General features: G+C 35.9%; 1 long non-coding RNA gene across 1 annotated transcript; it reads right to left on the bottom strand.

The window, feature by feature from the left end:
* Window positions 1-1,875: 1,875 nt before the first annotated feature.
* Window positions 1,876-3,606, bottom strand: LOC122311633. The gene is made up of 3 exons (XR_006242827.1): window positions 3,293-3,606; window positions 2,996-3,083; window positions 1,876-2,592 (listed from the first exon to the last, which is right to left on the bottom strand). It is a non-coding gene; the product is annotated as an uncharacterized LOC122311633 (long non-coding RNA).
* Between the last annotated feature and the right edge of the window lie 14,212 nt (window positions 3,607-17,818).

A 17,818-nucleotide genomic window follows, 5' to 3' on the forward strand; every position in this document is an offset into this window, starting at 1 on the left:
TTTAGGCAAAGAGAGAGAAATAGAAAGAGAGAGATATTTGATTAAAGCTTGACCTTGCATGAAACCTCTTTCTTCAGCAATTGCTTTTCTGTAGTACGTTACTTTCTTCTAATTCTTCCAAAAATATCATTAGTTTAACAAACTTAAGAAACGTATTAGACGAGAATACCAAGAATATGGAGAGGAAAAAAGGAAATAAAGTAAAAAATGCAAGTCACGGCCCTTCTTACACAGAAATATTACAATAATTAATAAAACAAAAAAAATATATATATCTTCTTTTGTTCTGCCATCTACGGTTGCAGCAATTGAATGCCCCAACACCTTAAAAAAGATAGCATATATTAGTATAAAATGTTTAATATAAGATAGTATATATTAATTATAATATTTGAAATAATATACAATATAAAAGTGATTAATATTATAAACGAAATAACTAAAATATCTTATATATTCTTTCCTTAAAACTTCAAACATTTGAGTAATGTGTAAACAAGTAAAAAGATTAAAATAGTCCATTACGCTGATAAATTTGAAATGCAACAAATTAAAGACTGGTAAATAATTTTATCTAGGATGAAGGATAGACCTTGAGAAATAATAGTCCATGAGATATGATGGCATGAGACAACTAAAGAACCCTAATGAAGAAGATAGAGAAACCAAAAAGACTTGCTATTTGTCTGAAATTAAAAAATAAAAATAAAAATCAAGCCCTCTCGCACCCATATATGTATGTAAAATATGTGCCCTCCAATGCAATAATACAAGCAATTGATCATTATTGATGATATATTGCAGTTATTAACAAAATAAAAATACATATTCCCTTTTGTTCAGCCATTCAAGGCTGCAGCAAATGAATGCTCCAACGCCTCTAAGGTATAAAAGCAATTCTTTGTAAGAAAAGTAATTAATATATTTTATATTTTGAATTGCATGGATAACTGTAAATTTTATTAAAACTTCGAACATTATAATCTTTGTCAATGAGTAAAAAGGTTAAAACAAATGAAATAGATCAAAAGATTATATAATAAATGAAAAACAAAAAATACTAGTTAAATAAATTACTTCACGAAAAAGAAAAAGAAAAAGTGAGAAACGTTGGATAATCTAATAAGGCATTGTTTGGATATATTCTGAATTGACCTAGGTGCTATAAAGCATGTTAAAAGTGGGATTCAGTAACTTTAGACCAACTAAACCTACCCTTACAGCCAATAATTCCATTTTCCTTTTTTTTTTTTCATGGTGTCACAAATACTACAATACATTAAAAAAAAAAAAAAAACAAATAAAAGCAATAGCAAGAAAAGCACTCAATGGCAAGAAAATACATGCATATAAACTCAGGTGGCAACAGCCTGAGCACCTGCCAAAACAAATAGCCATTCTATATTAATATTTGGGAGATCAATGACAATTTTCAATACAAGAAAACTAAGCTGCAAATGTGTTCGAGAACAAAACCCAATTCCATTTCAGCTTATTAGAACCAAACCTCAGACAAAAAACATCAAAAAAATTTCAGGAAAAGCGAAAAATAAGAAAATAGAAAGGAAAAGAACATAAAAAATTAGAGCAGCATGCTTATTTGCGGCTATTTTAATTGCCAAAAGAAGCATGTATATTTCCAGCAATTTGTAGCTGCTGGAAATAGGTTTTTATGAAAAAAAAATTACTAGCAAAATAGCATCACAGGCTGACAAGCCTTGTACCTAAAATACATAAAGCATGTAAACAATATATTACAAAAAATAAAATATTGGAATACAAATAACAATTTCTAGGTAGTTTGAAAAGAAAGGAAAACAATATAAGCACAAGTATTAAAATATAGAAAATGCAGGGGAAGTGTGTGCCAATTGTCATTTGATCGTTTTAAAGTTTAACTTACTAAAAAAAACTTATTTGTTCTGTGAACAACCAAATGCAACATTACTAACCATATAAACGATTATATTCAAGAGTAAAACATGAACTAGAAATGTGGAAAATGGAAATTTCCAACAAGCTTTCACATATGAAAACAGTGTAAATGTGGGAATCTCCAGCAAATGTAGGTTATCTCTCATCTTCTTTAGATTAAAAGTAGGCCTTACAGGCAGTTTACCTACCATCCAGCCCTCTCTAAAGAGATTGCAAGTCATGCAAAAATGCAACAACACAGAAAGCCTGAACTGCTTAAGTTGGCACATTTGGTTCTTGGGAGGTTAAGAGTGGATATGATTAAAGTACAATGTTGGAAGTGTTCTCGAGGTGAAGTCGCCAGTCTCTGTCTCATTTTTCATCCAAAACTAAGGCCACCCTCCTCAACACAGCATAAGCTAGCAGAAGCTCCTCAATATACTCTCCCTCCCTCTTCCAGCATATTATCTACTTCATATTTTTATGAGTTTTATACACACACAAGCAAGAAAAGTTTCATGCCCATAACTGACACTTGTGTTCCAGCAGGTTTGGAACTAAGATTAAAAATGAAATATGAAGTTAGCTAAAAGTTTCTAACTTACCACACTGAAATCAGTTTGGGACTGCCTTCTGAGCCTCCTCGACTAATCTATCTGAATACACATGTATGCCTCACTGTAAACAAGTACGGATATGTCTAAACTCTCTCTTAGGATTCCCTTTGCAAACAAATCACATTAGAAAGAAAACTTTCCAGGAAAACTCAGCATTTACAACTTGTCGATATGTATTATCTTCTTTCTAAGACAAGTATACGCAATCAGTTAAACAGATTATGGCATTAGAATTTCCTTTTTGAACTAGCATATCTTCCTTGTATTTAACAGAATTGGAAATTATATTATTATCAGACATTTGGTGAAAACGTAACTTAGACTTCATGAATAAGTACCAAACAACAACAATATTAAGAAAAATAACCGGACTAAGGAGAAAACGAAATACAGTTATAAATCCAGTACTGTCTATGAATAACTGAGCGGTAGAACTAAATTCTAGAAAAACTTAACATCCATACCATCGAAAGAGTTTTATCCTCCACCGCATTGAGATTTTCCAAGAGCAGATCTTACGCTTTTCGAGTGGGGCCAAGAATGAGAACTAGCCTGAAAATTAAAAATCAAAATAAAGTATGTTGAATAAAACAAGATAGTTCAAACCCAGAAAACCAACAGCTCGGTATGATTTCAACACAAACAAACCACATTTCTCAACTGTAATCTAAATCTTCAGAGTCGACAAGTTTCAAACGTTAAAAGTCATAAGGTAAACAAAACACTCATCGAAATCGATCTCAGGGAACTGGAAATATTACCCCGCAAGTGTGGGCCGATTAAAATACGAACGACGATGCGACAACGGTCCGAGTTGGGCGGTGATGGGGCTAGCCGAGAGAGAGAGGGAGAGAGGAAAAGAGGGACAGACTGGAGTTCAGAGGGGGAAGAGAGAGGGCGTGGAAGAGAGAAGAAAATGAATCTGTGAAAATTTAAATAACAAAATGTAGGGACTGAGCGTTACGGTTCATTACCGTTGGATGGAGAAGTGGAAAATCACAAACCCTACAAAAATTCAAATTCGAAATTCAAATATGTATATATACTTGCAGTACATCTGATGCGACATTGTTCTCTACTCCTTGTAAGGGACTTCGACGCCAATTCAGTCAATCCATGTATTGCAATGAATTGAGTCTTTCTTCCGTACTTGTGGCGCATCCTCTGAATTGAATGCCTTCTCATTTACAGTTGATGTAAGTTCATGAATGTCAATCTATCTTGGCATCTGGAATAATTTCTTTGTTATCATTGTTCTCACATGCAGCATAATCTCAATACAGCATAGAGATAACCCAGTCTCAGGTACTTTTCCGTCTGACTTCAATATAGAGGTTTTTATTGAATTATTCTGATAATTTATCTACAGTCTAGTTGTTAAAAAGATGCTGGAAATGTAGTTTCCAAATCAGCTATTCATAAAAATTAAACCCTCGTCTCATCAATAAGGCAGTGTGCATGTGTATCTTTTGCTCTGTCTATTCTGTTCTATTTGGGACTTTTTCTTATGTTAATCTTCTCTAGCCTATATAATAGAGTACAAGCTATTCCGTGGAACAATTTATTAATTCGTGGGCTATGTTGGAGCAGGAGCATATATTCTAATTGATAATTCAAAGATTAGAGGAAGATTTGAAATATAAATTTTGTAGATGAAAAGGATACAGTAGATTTTGCCAGTGTGAACAGGTTACTACCATAACATTCTATTTGAGCATCAATGCATTCGATTCTGAAAACACCTGCCAATAATTAAAAAAAAAAAAAAACGTTTTAAAGTTTGCTTCCTGAAAAAATAAAAACATAAAACATAAAATCAGAACTTGGGAGATCTATGATTTAAGAGAAAGGGATTCAAAGACGAGGGGCGTTGCGGAGGGAAGCCACCTTGGTCTCAAGTCCTCCATCTCTGTCTTCAGCTCCTTCTCCATTTGGGCATCTTGCCATGAATGTCCCGAGAAGTCTTGGAGTGCGAATCGAATCACGGATGTTTGGCAATCCTCCGAGGCTACGACCGGTCCCTGAAATGGATTGGATTTACTAAAATGGAAAAAGAATAATAGAGAAAACGGAAGGATATTTCTCTCTGTTTCTCTCATTATCTGTTTCTCAAATCTCTCCCTTCAAATGCATATGAAGGTTGGGACTTCAAACTTCAAAGTTCAAACTGCAACGGCTTTCTTTTTCTTTTAATTCAAATTATCTTATATCCAGTAAATAATAGGTTTTGGCTTCTCGAGATTTTTTTTTATTTATTTAAAAAAAATCAAATAAGATGAATGATTTATTGGCATTAAGAAAAATTTTATGTACAATCACTTTTATATATTTTTTGTGTATTTCACTAATATAATTGATTATGTTATTTTTTTAATATAAAATAACTGTTTAGCCAATCACATTAAAAAAATATATAAAAAATACATAAAAATAACTATAAATTATATATCTCTATCCAAAATAGTATGAATCATGTCCACCTGCCAACCCTTAGGGTCTAGGTGTGCTAATTGTAGGCCAGATTCAGGCGCCGGCCCAACACCCCTACATACTCTCTATTAACTCCATTATTGATCGATCACTTTATTTTTTCTCTATTTTCTTTGATTTTAATTGTATAAATAAAAATCAATTACTAAATAACTAGCCTTGCACGTGCTGGATTCCCCCTATATTGAATTTGAGGAAGCAAATAAAAAAAAAATGATGTATTGAGATTACGGTAGAAGGTAATTGCTCGTCCACCACGAAGACCCATATTGAATTTCTAGAGGGATATTTTCGTCACTTTCGTGAAGCGCTTTGATAGTACAAATTGGCAGGATCATGATGGAGCTAGGCTCTCGATCATGTAAAGCGTACACCATTATACAAAAGTATCTGACCCTTGGATCAAATTTATTTGAGTGGGACTTTAGCTTCCGAGCATGTAAAGTGTACTTGATATCTCTCAGCAAAGAAAGAACCAAGCCTCCACCAAAACTCTCATTTCCATAGACTCTGAGCAAATAACAGAATATTCCTCCAACTCAGCATAAGCTTGTTATGGGGTCATGTCTTTTGTCATTTTGTACATGTAGCTTTTTATTCCAGAATGATGTAGAATAGATATAGGTTGGTTATTCTTTCTATCTTTTGATTGTGTGAAATGGTATTGCTAGAGAGTATATATATATATAGAGGCAGTGTATAGATTCCACCACTGAATGAGAATTACAGAAGTTTTTCTTTCAATTCCTTTGTTCTTTCCTTACAGTTCTTTATCTTCAACATGGTATCAGAGACCCCAGGTTACGAAACCTGAGGTCCTTTTTTTTTTTTTTCCAGTCATTTCTTCATACAGCTTCACTGCATTTTAATTCTCATTTCATTTCTTCAAAATGACGAAATCTACTTCCATCTCACCTTCTGAAGATCCAAAGAGCCATTTCTACCTATATATCACAGTGACAATGCCAACACTGTGGTGATTGTTCCACCTCTTTCTGGCCCAAATTATCTCACATGGAATCGGTCATTCACCTTGGCCATCGCTATCAAAAATATTGGTAGGGCACTGCACATCCCTTGTAAGGGTAGTTCCCTAGAAAGGAAACAAACACATTGCATGGACTAGATCCTTGATGGGCCAACAGAGATCTTGCAAGGGCAAAAACCTTAATAAGGCAACATATATTTTCAAGGGCTAGAACCGAATTACCTTGCTCGGTAAGGACCTTGCAAGAGGTAGTACCTTGTCGGTACTTCACCAAAAGACCTTACAAGGGTTAGTGCCCAACAGGGCACCAAAGATAGAAATATTCAATTAGGCACCAAAAACTGAAATATTCAACTAGGTGCCAAAGATTTTGCATGAGCTAGTACTCTAGCAAGGCACGTGAGACCTGTCGGGCTAGTCCCTGGCATTTGGGACGCCATACCTAGTCGGGGTAGTGCCCCGGTAGTTTCACCAAAGAACATGTTTGGGTTAGAAATTTGACATGCACACCAAATCTTTATGTGTTTGGGTGTTGAGAATATTTTAACGCTTCTCAACATACTTCACTACTATTTATTATTTTATTATTACTTTTCACTTACTTTTTACTACTATTTAATATTCTATTATTACTTTTCACCTACTTTTTCACTATTATTCATAACATATCTCAACACTTCACCAAAAACCCTCCCTGTATTTGTGTTGGTATTAGTATGCCAACAAGGCACCAATGAATAGTAATGCAATAGAATTCTGAAGGACCTTCTCAAGCGTGTAACTCGACAGGGTTCTAAAAAGACCTTCTTGGGCTACTTTGGCTATGTGATATATTACATCAAATCACATTAATTTATAAATTTATTTTTATAAAATCCCTTCATGATTAAAACATTTCTCCTTCAAGCTTAATTAATTATCTCACTTGCAACACATCCTCTTTTTCTTTTCTTTTTTTAAATTGGTTACTTGTTCACTCTAGCTCCAATTTGTATTATAATATGAGAAATAATATTTACCCACCTTGGGTCACATCGCATTCTCATTATGAAAAAAATGAATAAATGTGATATTTATTTATTTTTAATGATGAATCATACTTTTTTTACTAAAGAAGTATGTGAGATTTGCATATTTTAAGGTGCAGTTTGGATGGTGAGTTGAGATGAAAGCTGAAAATTAAATAAAATATTGTTAGAAAATTATTTTGTAATATTATTATTGTTTTGAAATTTTAAATAAGTGAATTGTTTATGATTTTTGTGTAAAAATTTAAGAAAGTTATAATAATGAAATGAGATATTGAGATGAAACACTTCTTGTATATATAAATTGGGCCTAAGACTCTATATACCTAACATGCATTGTGACCACAAGCAGCACAGTCCCGTTCCAATCCCGTTGTAATAATCAACATCAACCACACTTTCGTTCTTAATCTCGAAGTTTCATCTCGTAAGTATTTGTGGGCTTAATTCATGAGAACGAGATATTTTGGCGGTCAGGTTAATTTCTTAGATGAATGTCCCTATGCATAAATCGACACATGACACATCAAAGTGGCAGACATCCTGTTCTTGAGAATGACAGACCAATCAAATCCAAAGGATGTTATAATCCGATAATGCAATCCAAATCAAAGATAATAGCTCCAAACACAGTGAGACAATGCACAAGAGTTTATAACAAAAGAAAAAGAACATACATGATGCATTGCTGCTCATCAAATAGAATGTTATGGTAGTAACCTGTTCACACTGGCAAAATCTACGGTTATTGTTTTCATCTACAAAATTTATATTTCAAATCTTCCTCTAATCTTTGAATTATCAATGAGAATGTTCCAGCTGCAAGAACATAGCCCACGAATTAATAAATTGTTCCACGGAATAGCTTGAATGGCACCCCAACATCGGATAACACTATATATAGTGCCTCGCGTTGTACACTATTATATAAGCTAGAGAAGATTAACAAAAGAAACGGTCCCAAATAGAACAGAATAGACAAAGCAAAAGATACACATGCACACAGCCTTATTGATGAGACGAGGGTTTAATTTTTATGAATAGCTGATTTGGAAACTATATTTACAGCATCTTTTTAACAATTAGACTGTAGAGAAATTATCAGAATGCTTCAATAAAAACCTCTATGTGTTGAAGTCAGTGGGAAAAGAACCTGAGACTGGGTTATCTCTATGCTTTATTGAGATTGTGCTGCATGTGAGAACAATGATAACACAGAAATTATTCCAGATGCTAAGATAGATCGACATTCATGAACTTACATCAACTGTAAATGAGAATGCATTCAATTCAGAGGATGCACCACAAGTACGGACGAAAGACTCAATTCATTGCAATACATGGATTGCACTGAATTGGCGTTGAAGCCCTTATAAGGAGTTGAGAACAATGTCGCATCAGATGTAAAGCAAGTATATATATAAGTATGTCTATATAAATATATATTTGAATTTTGAATTTGAATTTTTGTAGAGTTTGTGATTTTCCACTTCTCCATCCAACGGTAATGAACCGTTAATGCTCAGTCCCTACAGTTTCTTATTTAAATTCTCACATATTCATTTTCTTTCTCTTCCACGCCCTCTCTCTTCCCTCTCCGAACTCCACTCTGTCCCGCTTTTCCTCTCTCTCTCTCTCTCTCTCTCTCTCTCTCTCTCTCTCTCTCTCTCTCTCTCTCGGCTAACCCCATTACAGCCCAACTCAGACCGTTGTCGCATCGTCATTCCTACTTAAATCAGCCCACACTTGCGGTAATATTTCCAGTCCCCTGAGATCGATTTCAATAAATGTGGTTTCTTTGTGTTGAAACCATACCGATCTGTTGGTTTTCTGGGTTTTGAACTATCTTGTTTTTTTCAACATACTTTATTTTGATTTTTAATTTTCAGGCTAGTTCTCATTCTTGGCCCCACCCCAAAAGCATAAGATCTGCTCTTGGAAAGCTCAATGCAGTGGAGGATAAAATTCTTTCGATGGTATGGATGTTAAGTTTTCTAGATTAGAATTTAGTTCTACCGCTCAGTTATTCATAGACACTGGGTTTATAACTGTATTTCGTTTTCTCCTTGGTCCTGTTATTTTTCTTAATATCGTTGTTGTTTGGTACTTATTCTTGAAGTACTCTAAGTTGTGTGTTCACCACGTCTTTGATAATTATGTAATTTCCAATTCTGTTAAAAACCAAGGAAGATATGCTAGTTCAAAAAGGAAATTCTAATGCCGTAATCTGTACAACTGATTGTGTGACGCCCCCAAATCCCCACGCCCGAACACGGGGAAATCAAGACGTCCGGATGGTGACAACCCGGGTCACCATCCTATCGACGGGTGCCAAGTGTGTGCAAGGCAAAATGTGTACAAAGAAACACGCAGCGGATAACGAAAGTCATAACTAAGTACAAGAATTTTTCTTAATATAATAATACAAGCTGTTTAAAACATACATAAATAAAATATTACAAAAACACAAATACAGTTTTAAACCAAATATAAAGCATAGCATCAGCAACCCGGCGGAGCCGCATCCTCGGGCTCAGCCTTCTCCTCTTCGTCTTCCAACTCTGCACCAAAAGCTACGGAACCAAAAATGGTACCGCTGGTAAGTAAAACCCAAACACTACCAGATAAAAACACATAGAACTCAAACAATATGCATGAAACATGCCCAATGCACAAAGCCCATAAAACACTATTTTTTCCACACACGCCAAAAACCCATTTGGCCCAAAAACACATCCTTTCCGAAAAACACGCCAAAAGTCACATTTGGCCTTTATCCGACTCAAACCAGAATCCATATTAACCGTATGTACCATGACCTCCCCTAGGGGTCATCCGCACACCCTGGCTCCAGTGCCACACCGCAGAGTACCACCACGCATGTGACACCTAACGAGCGATGCCCAGTTCTGCGCCCCGCGCATTCGTAGCCAAGCATCCTCTAGCCCTCACCAGCGAAGGGCCACGGAGTCGGTGCGTAGAGCGATGCCCGGTTCCGCGCCCGACGCGTTCGTAGCCAAGCAACCCCTAGCCCCTGCTCCCGTCGTCTAGCGACAACCCAGGGGATATCACTCAGTTTATTCCGCTCCCGAGTGACCAGAGGAGTTCCACCGGGATAATACCCCATCCCGGCTTGGGGTCGTGATACACACGCACCCGTAAGTCCACTTACGCCAATAAACAAGCTTTTCACACTTAAACAAAAACACACATGCATGCACCATGCAATGCCATAACAATGCATAATAAAATAATCCAACAGCATAAATCAAATAAACAGGCAACTCCGTCCTCCATCCATCCGACCCCCGAACTCCTCGGACTCAGTCCAGAGTCAACCAACCAGCAGATAAAATAAATTGAATGAGCAATATATATTTAAATCTGAAAATAGGGTTTGGAAAATACTTACAGCGCTATATGGCAATTTTAGAAAACACGAGGCGTTGCAAACGGCGGCGAAAAAGCAACGTCACAGTGAAAATTCATTGTGGCCGTGGGTTGTGAAAAACCCACTTTTGAACGGGGAAAAACTAGGGCTTGGGATTGATAGGGAATGGTCTAGGGATGATTGTGAAGCTATTGGAAGAAGTGGTGGTTGGCCGTGGGTGGCGGCGAAAACGGCGGTGGGAGGCCGGATTTCCCAAAAAGGAAAGCTAGCTCGTAGGAGCTGTTCCGGTGGTCGTTGGAGGCCGGAAATAGGTGGGTTAGGACGGCAAGGGACCGGTAAAGAAGTGGTGAAGAAATGGTGGCCGGAGGTGGAGCGACGGCGGCGGATCGGAGCCAAAGCCGTGCGGGCTTTAAAGGGATTTTTCGGCCAAACGGGCCGGCCGGTTGGGGGGTGAGTTTTCGGTGGGGAGGTGCGCAGGAGGGAGACGAACCGAACGGTACCGGCGGTGAGCCGCACAGTGGCCGGACGGCGGTATAACGGGGGGTGAGAGGCTTCCGGCGTGAGGGAGAGAGAAGAGAGAGAGAGAGAGAGGCCGGGGGGGTCGACGCGGGGAGAGAGAGGGAAAAAGAAAGAAAAAAAAAAAGAAAAAGAAAGGAAAAAGAAAGAAGGAAAAAGAGAAAAAGGAAAAGAAAAGGAAAAAGGGAAAGAGATGTAGGGAAAAGACGAGGTCTAATCCTCAGTCCGGGAAAAACAACACTAAACCGCCGCGAAGATATTAAAAACCACAAAACAACTAAAAGAAATAAAACACAACATCAATTAAATAAAAAAAACAATTTTAAAACGCAAATAAATTAAAATAAATAACTAAAATATTAATTAAAATAAAGACAACTATTTCAGCGAAAATACACTCAAAAGCGGGTCATCACAGATTGCGTATACTTATCTTAGAAAGAAGATAATACATAATGACAAGTTGTAAATGCTGAGTTTTCCTGGAAAGATTTCTTTCTAATGTGATTTGTTTGCAAAGAGAATCCTAAGAGAGAGTTTAGACATATCCGTACTTGTATACAGTGTGAGGCATACATGTGTACTCAGATAGATTAGTTGAGGAGGCTCAGAAGGCAGTCCCTAACAGATTCAGTGTGGTAAGTTAGAAACTTATAGCTAACTTCTTCATATTTCAGTTTTAATCTTAGTTCCAAACCTGCTGGAACACCAGTGTCAGTTATGGGCATGAAACTTTTCTTGCTTGTACAAGCTGTGTATAAAACTCATAAAAATATATAGTAGATAATAATATGCTGGAAGAGGGAGGGAGAGGATATTGGGGAGCTTCTGCTAGCTCTTGCTGTGTTGAGGAGGGTGGCTTAGTTTTGGATGAAAAATGACAGAGAGAATGGCGACTTCACCTCCAGAACCAAATGTGCCAACTTAGCAATTCAGGCTTTCTGTGCTGTTCCATTTTTGCATGACTAGCATTCTCTTTAGAGAGGGCTGAATGGTAGGTAAGGCCCACTGCCTGCCTGCTTTTAATCTAAAGGAGATGAGAGAGAGAACCTAAATTTGCTGGAGTTTCCCACATTTACATCGTTTTCATTATGTGAGAGCTTGTTGGAATCTCCCACATTTATAATTCATGTTTTACTCTTGAATATGATCGTTTATACGGTTAGTAATGTTGCATTTGGCTTTTCAGAGAACAAATAAGTTTTGTTTAGCAAGTTAAACTTTAAAATGATCAAATAACAACTGGAGCACACTTCCCCTGCTTTTTCCATGTTTTAATATGTGCTTATTATGTTTTTCTTTCTTTTCAAACTACTTAGAAATTTGTTATTTGTATTTCAATATATATATATATATATATATTTTAATATATTGTTTTACATTCTTTATGTATTTTAGTTAGAGAAATACTTTTTGCAGTCGGAAAATACAGTCAGCATGTAGTCGTGGAGAAAAAAATGAATTAATACGAGACCTACATGAAAAAAAAAATTATTTTTATAACTTTTTTTTATTCATGTAGGTCCCCCTGAATATAAAATAATTTTTTTATAATTTTTTTTTATTCATTACGTACAGCCGACTGCACGCCGACTGCATTTCCCGACTGTATGTAGCAAAACCCTTTTAGTTATAAGGTTTGTGAGAGCCTGTGATACTATTTTGCTAGTATTTTTTTTTTTCGTAAAAAACTATTCCCTGCGGCTACAAATCACTAGCATTTTTTTTTTCATCAGAGAAGTTAATTTGCCGCGATTTGAACAGACCCAAGTAAATATTTGGGATAATAAATATATTTTTAGCCGCAAATGCTTTTTTTGGTGATTAAAATAGTGGCAAATAACCATGCTGCTCTAATTTTTTTTTGGTTCTTTTTTTTTTCTATTTTCTTATTTTTCTCTTTTCTCGAAAATGTTTTGATGTTTTTTGGCTGAGGTTTGGTTGTACGAAGCTGAAATGGAATTGGGTTTTGTTCTCGAACACATTTGCAGCTTAGTTTTCTTGTATTGAAAATCGTGATTGATCTCCCAATTATTAATATAGAATGGCTATTTGTTTTGGCAGGTGCTTAGGCTGTTGCCACCAGAGGTTTATGTATGTGTTTTCTTGCCATTGAGTGCTTTACTGCTTTACTCGCTATTGCGAAAGTCTTGTTTTTTTTTTTAATGTATTGTAGTATTTGTGACACCATGAAAATTAAAAAAAAAAAAATAGGAAAAGGAAACTATTGGCTATAAGAGTAGGTTTAGTTGGTCTAAAGTTGCTGAATCCCACTTTTAACATGCTTTATAGCACCTAGATCAATTCAGAATTTATCCAAACAAGCCTTATTTATTTATTTTTTTTTTTGAAAAGTGAAACATTGTTTCATATATTAATGAAGCGGACGATTACAACTTTTGATCTGTAAAATACAGATCAAATTCTAACCTTTTCTTGCTCTCCAGCCCACAAATTTCTTTGCAGCTGACAAGGTCTTGTCCAATGCCTTCAGACTAGGACTGTTCAACCTGGCTGGATTTAAGGTCCGGAACCCAGATAACCGAATTCCGGTTCCGGGTTTCAGCTTGGATTAAATCCGGGCCGAAATCCGTATTATAAACTCCGGATCTATCTGGTCCGGATACAGGTTGTCTAATTCGGGTACCGCATTTAAAATCCGGTACCCGGTTTATATAAAAACCAAACTCACTCATTGTCATTAGGTTTTCATCGTCTTCAGCCTTCCGCCCCCTTTCGCTTCATCTCTCTCACGCTCTCGCTGAAACCTAGCTGACTCTACCGATCAAAGTGTCGTCTTCAACTTGGTGCCTTTTCATCCTCGTGTCGTCGTCTCTGTCTTCCTCCTCGTCTCACTCTCTCTTCTCTCACTTTCTATCTCATGCCGAAACCCTAGCCTCCTCTGCCGATCAAAGAGTCATTTTTATCATCGTGCCTTCATTTTCATCCACGGGTATGTCTTATTATTCTCTTTGTTTTTTTTTTCTCTCTTTGTTGATTTTGGATTTGTTTGAGGAATATTTTTATGGGTAAAGGGTCTACTTCAGTTGAAACCCTTAACCGTATATTTAAGTGTCATATATGTTTAATATTTTTATGCTTTGAAATGGTTGCTAAATCTGCTCTCTTTGCTTTTAAACTTGTGTTTTTGTTAATATATAGAATTTTATCATCCAACAAAATTAAAATTATGATCATGTGAAACTTCAGAGATCTATATTGCACGCATTGATTATCGGGTAATTAACTTGACCAATATTAAAATAAGTGCATGGGTATTAATTATTAAATTATTAGATTTTCATGATCAGGTCTAAATTTCATTTATAATTAATATATTTTCATGGCGTACGTATATATGTGTTTGATCTTCCATTCAAAGCCCTAAAAGTACTAGTACCCAGTACTTACTAATATAACAATTTCTAAAAGGTTGGACATTATTGCTAAAAAGTTTTAACATTATTGTTTAGCTTAGATTCTTTGTTATTATTTTGTTTGTTGTGATTGGTAGTGAATAAGGTTTTAGAGACTTCTATGTATGCACCAATTCACGTGTGCCTCCATGTATGCTTCACCCTTTAATGCACTTAGAAGGTTGTTAACATTGATTCTTCTATATTAATGTGACTGCTCCTTGTTTCAGAGTATTGACAAGCATGAATTTGACGGGCTTACAAATTCGAGAACTTAGCCTCTTCTATTAGATAATAACCTACTTGAGGTTCATTGATTAGCATATCCAAGAATGGTAACTCTAATAATGCCTTAAATAGCTAGTACCAACTAGAACCTGATCTCAATTAAGCCTCCACCCAATCTATTAATTTTTAAAAACAACATAGATTATGAACAATTACTCGTTACATTAACACCAGAATTGCCCTAAAATCATTGGGTTTTTGTTTTGGTAGAGCTTTTGTTTTGTTTTTCCTTCTTTTTTCTTTCCTGTGGATTTTTTCCCCTTTTGGTTTGCAAGCCTGATTGTCTTTTGACCTTTTCTTTTTTTTAACCAATTTTTGAAATCAGGTGAGGAGCTTGTCTCTTAAGACCACCATGGGGAGACTAGTGCTGTTTAGAGGCCGTTTTACCTTCCAATTGTCACATTTTCTTGCTGTTTAGAGGCCGTTTTACCTTTTGTTCGTTAAATGCGTAGATGTCACGCTTCCTTCATTGGAGAAATGAAGCCTATATCTTTTTCATCTGTGCTATGATGTGTTGTCGAATATCACAAAGTCCAAACGTTTTGGCACTTTCATTGCTGCTATTGTTTTGTTCTGTTAGATTTATCTGCACCTCGCTAACAATATGAAGTCTATTTTTGTAGGAATTACCTCACATTGCTTTGGCTTCCAAGGTAATATTGATGGAACGATATCCAAACAATTATATGATTTTTTTGTGGAATCCAGATACAATTATGCCATTTTGTAGGATGTGTTGCTTTCAGATTTATGTCATTTTCATTCTATTTTATTTTTTGCAGGATCACTTTCAGACCAATCACTTTAAAGTTGCTTTGGTGTGGAAATTAAATTACTAATTTTGTAATTTATATATTGTAATTTGGTATTTTGTAATGTAATGTATAAATAACAAATATATAATATAGTGGATTGTATTATAATGCATGCATACTTGCATAGATGAATATTGAAATATTTTGTAGTTTTACATGCATTTTTATTGAACTTTGATATAGGAGTTGATATTTTTCAACTTCTAAAGTGCACAATCAAATTTTTTCTTTTGTTTTTTATAAAAAAAAATCAGAGCTATATGTGAAAATATTGGATGCATTTAGGCTTTTATATGGGTTTAAAAAAAAAAAAAACCGGGTTCAATCCGGAACCCGGAATCCGGGTTTTGAAAAACCTGGATTCATCCAGGTTCCGGCCCGTTTCTGATCCGGATTAACCCGGTCCGGGTTTCGGCCCGGATTTGAAATCCGGATTACGGTTTGGGTCTACCCGGATTCCCGGGTCGGAACCCGGATGAATAGGCCTACTTTAGACTAACTGTCTGAGAGACAGGCCTCCAAACTAACCGTCTGAGAGACTTAACTCTGTCTTAAGACAGTCCACACAACTCCTCCTCCCATGGTGTGGAGTACAAAACTCTACGGACTCTCGGTGCTAAAGACTGTTTCCAACTACTACCTAAAACAAACTAAATAACCGAAAATACAAGAAAAACATTCAAAAACACGTGATACACTGAGAAAACTAAAATACATGGCCTGAAGCCCAGCCCAGCCCAAACAAAAGCCCGGCCTATTGGGAGAGCCACTTAGGGTTTCATCGCTTATTCCAACTGCTCCCTCTCCGTGCCACGTTCTCCCTCCAAGCAGGTGCGGAGACCACCAAGTGCAGAGTTCTCCTCCAAGCTCACGGCTCCAAACACAACATTATACATTAAAGCCAAGTTGAAGGATCACAACGGAGCCCTCTTCCTTTCTTTTCTACTATTGTGTAGTACATGAGCTGCTGTGCCGACCACCACGAAGCACAGAGAGCACCACGAAGCCTTCCTGACGTGACCTAGAGTCGCTGCTCATACCACCAACTCTCTGTTCTTTCAAAACAGAGCAACACACCTCTCATCAACTAGCAGTCCCGCCTCGCCTTAGTCCATCGCCATCAACCTTGCGCAAAACAGGGTAGCCAGCCTCTCACCCCACGGCGAGACCACCATGCCTATGTCTTCTTAGGCTATGGATGTTTCTCGCCTCGATTTTCAATTGCTAAAACTCTTTTGTTTTATCATTCTCAATTCATCGTTGATCTTTTATTCTCCAAATAATCATAGAATTTATTCTGTTTCTGGATTGAGTCATGCTTTCTCTATTGAATGGATTAGTTCTTTGATTATGTTTGGATCAATTATTTATCTATATTGATTTAGTTTTTTGCTACAATATCGCTCCTTGAGTATATTGTCGTCATTGTATTTTCTCAATAGGGGTAGTAATTAACATATTTTAAAAGTGGTGAATGTTTTTTTTCAAAGGATTTACATTTGATTTAATTTTGGTTTATAAATCTATACCTTTCGATTGGGAATTTCCTAAATTGAGGAAATTGAGCTATCTAATGAATTAAGAATAATTAAAATACCAGATTTGTGCAAGGGATTCCCGACACTCTACTGTTCGTCAAATTTTGAGTACTTTTTCCGTTAATCACTTTGCTTCATTTTAATTTACATTTAAAATTAATCTTTGCTCACTATTAATTATTTAATATTTTTCTTTAGTTTCTCTGTTTCTTCTACTATTCTTTTAATTTGTCTCCTTGTGGAATCGACACCCCAAAGTTGTCCTACAACTACCGCGTTATTCTTTGGGCATAATCATGATTCAAAACTTGCTTGTTCTTAGGAATGTATTATGAACATGTAATAAGAAAGATTTGGAATTTTGGAGTTCTTGGTGATGTTTTTAAATAGGTTAAACCTTGAGATTCAAGGGCTTGTATTCTTTGTTAAAAAGTTTGGATCTTTTTACTAAAAAGTTTTGTGTTGATGAGAAGTATATTTTTATTGGATGTTTAAAGTATGTTTTTAAACTTATGATAGGAGGATTTTTGTTGCAAAATTTCGGTTTGATCTTGAGTTTTGAAGTTGAAATAAATTGCAACAAAAATTAAGAGATCTGGCATTTGAAATTTCGTGTTTTTCATAGTTGTGTTTGGTTTAAAATTTTTCTAAGTTGATATTTGAGTTTAGGAAGAAATCTATGTGAGGAATGTAAATTTTGATAATTTTTGGAGTTACGATGTGAAATCTTTAAATTATGAGTAAAATGATCATTTTCTCACATGTAGAGAGTAAAATGATAATTTTACTCTAAGTTAGCTTTTTCATACTTCTAATT

Source organism: Carya illinoinensis, chromosome 5 (genome assembly GCF_018687715.1).
Source record: "Carya illinoinensis cultivar Pawnee chromosome 5, C.illinoinensisPawnee_v1, whole genome shotgun sequence".
NCBI classification, from domain to species: Eukaryota; Viridiplantae; Streptophyta; class Magnoliopsida; order Fagales; family Juglandaceae; genus Carya; species Carya illinoinensis.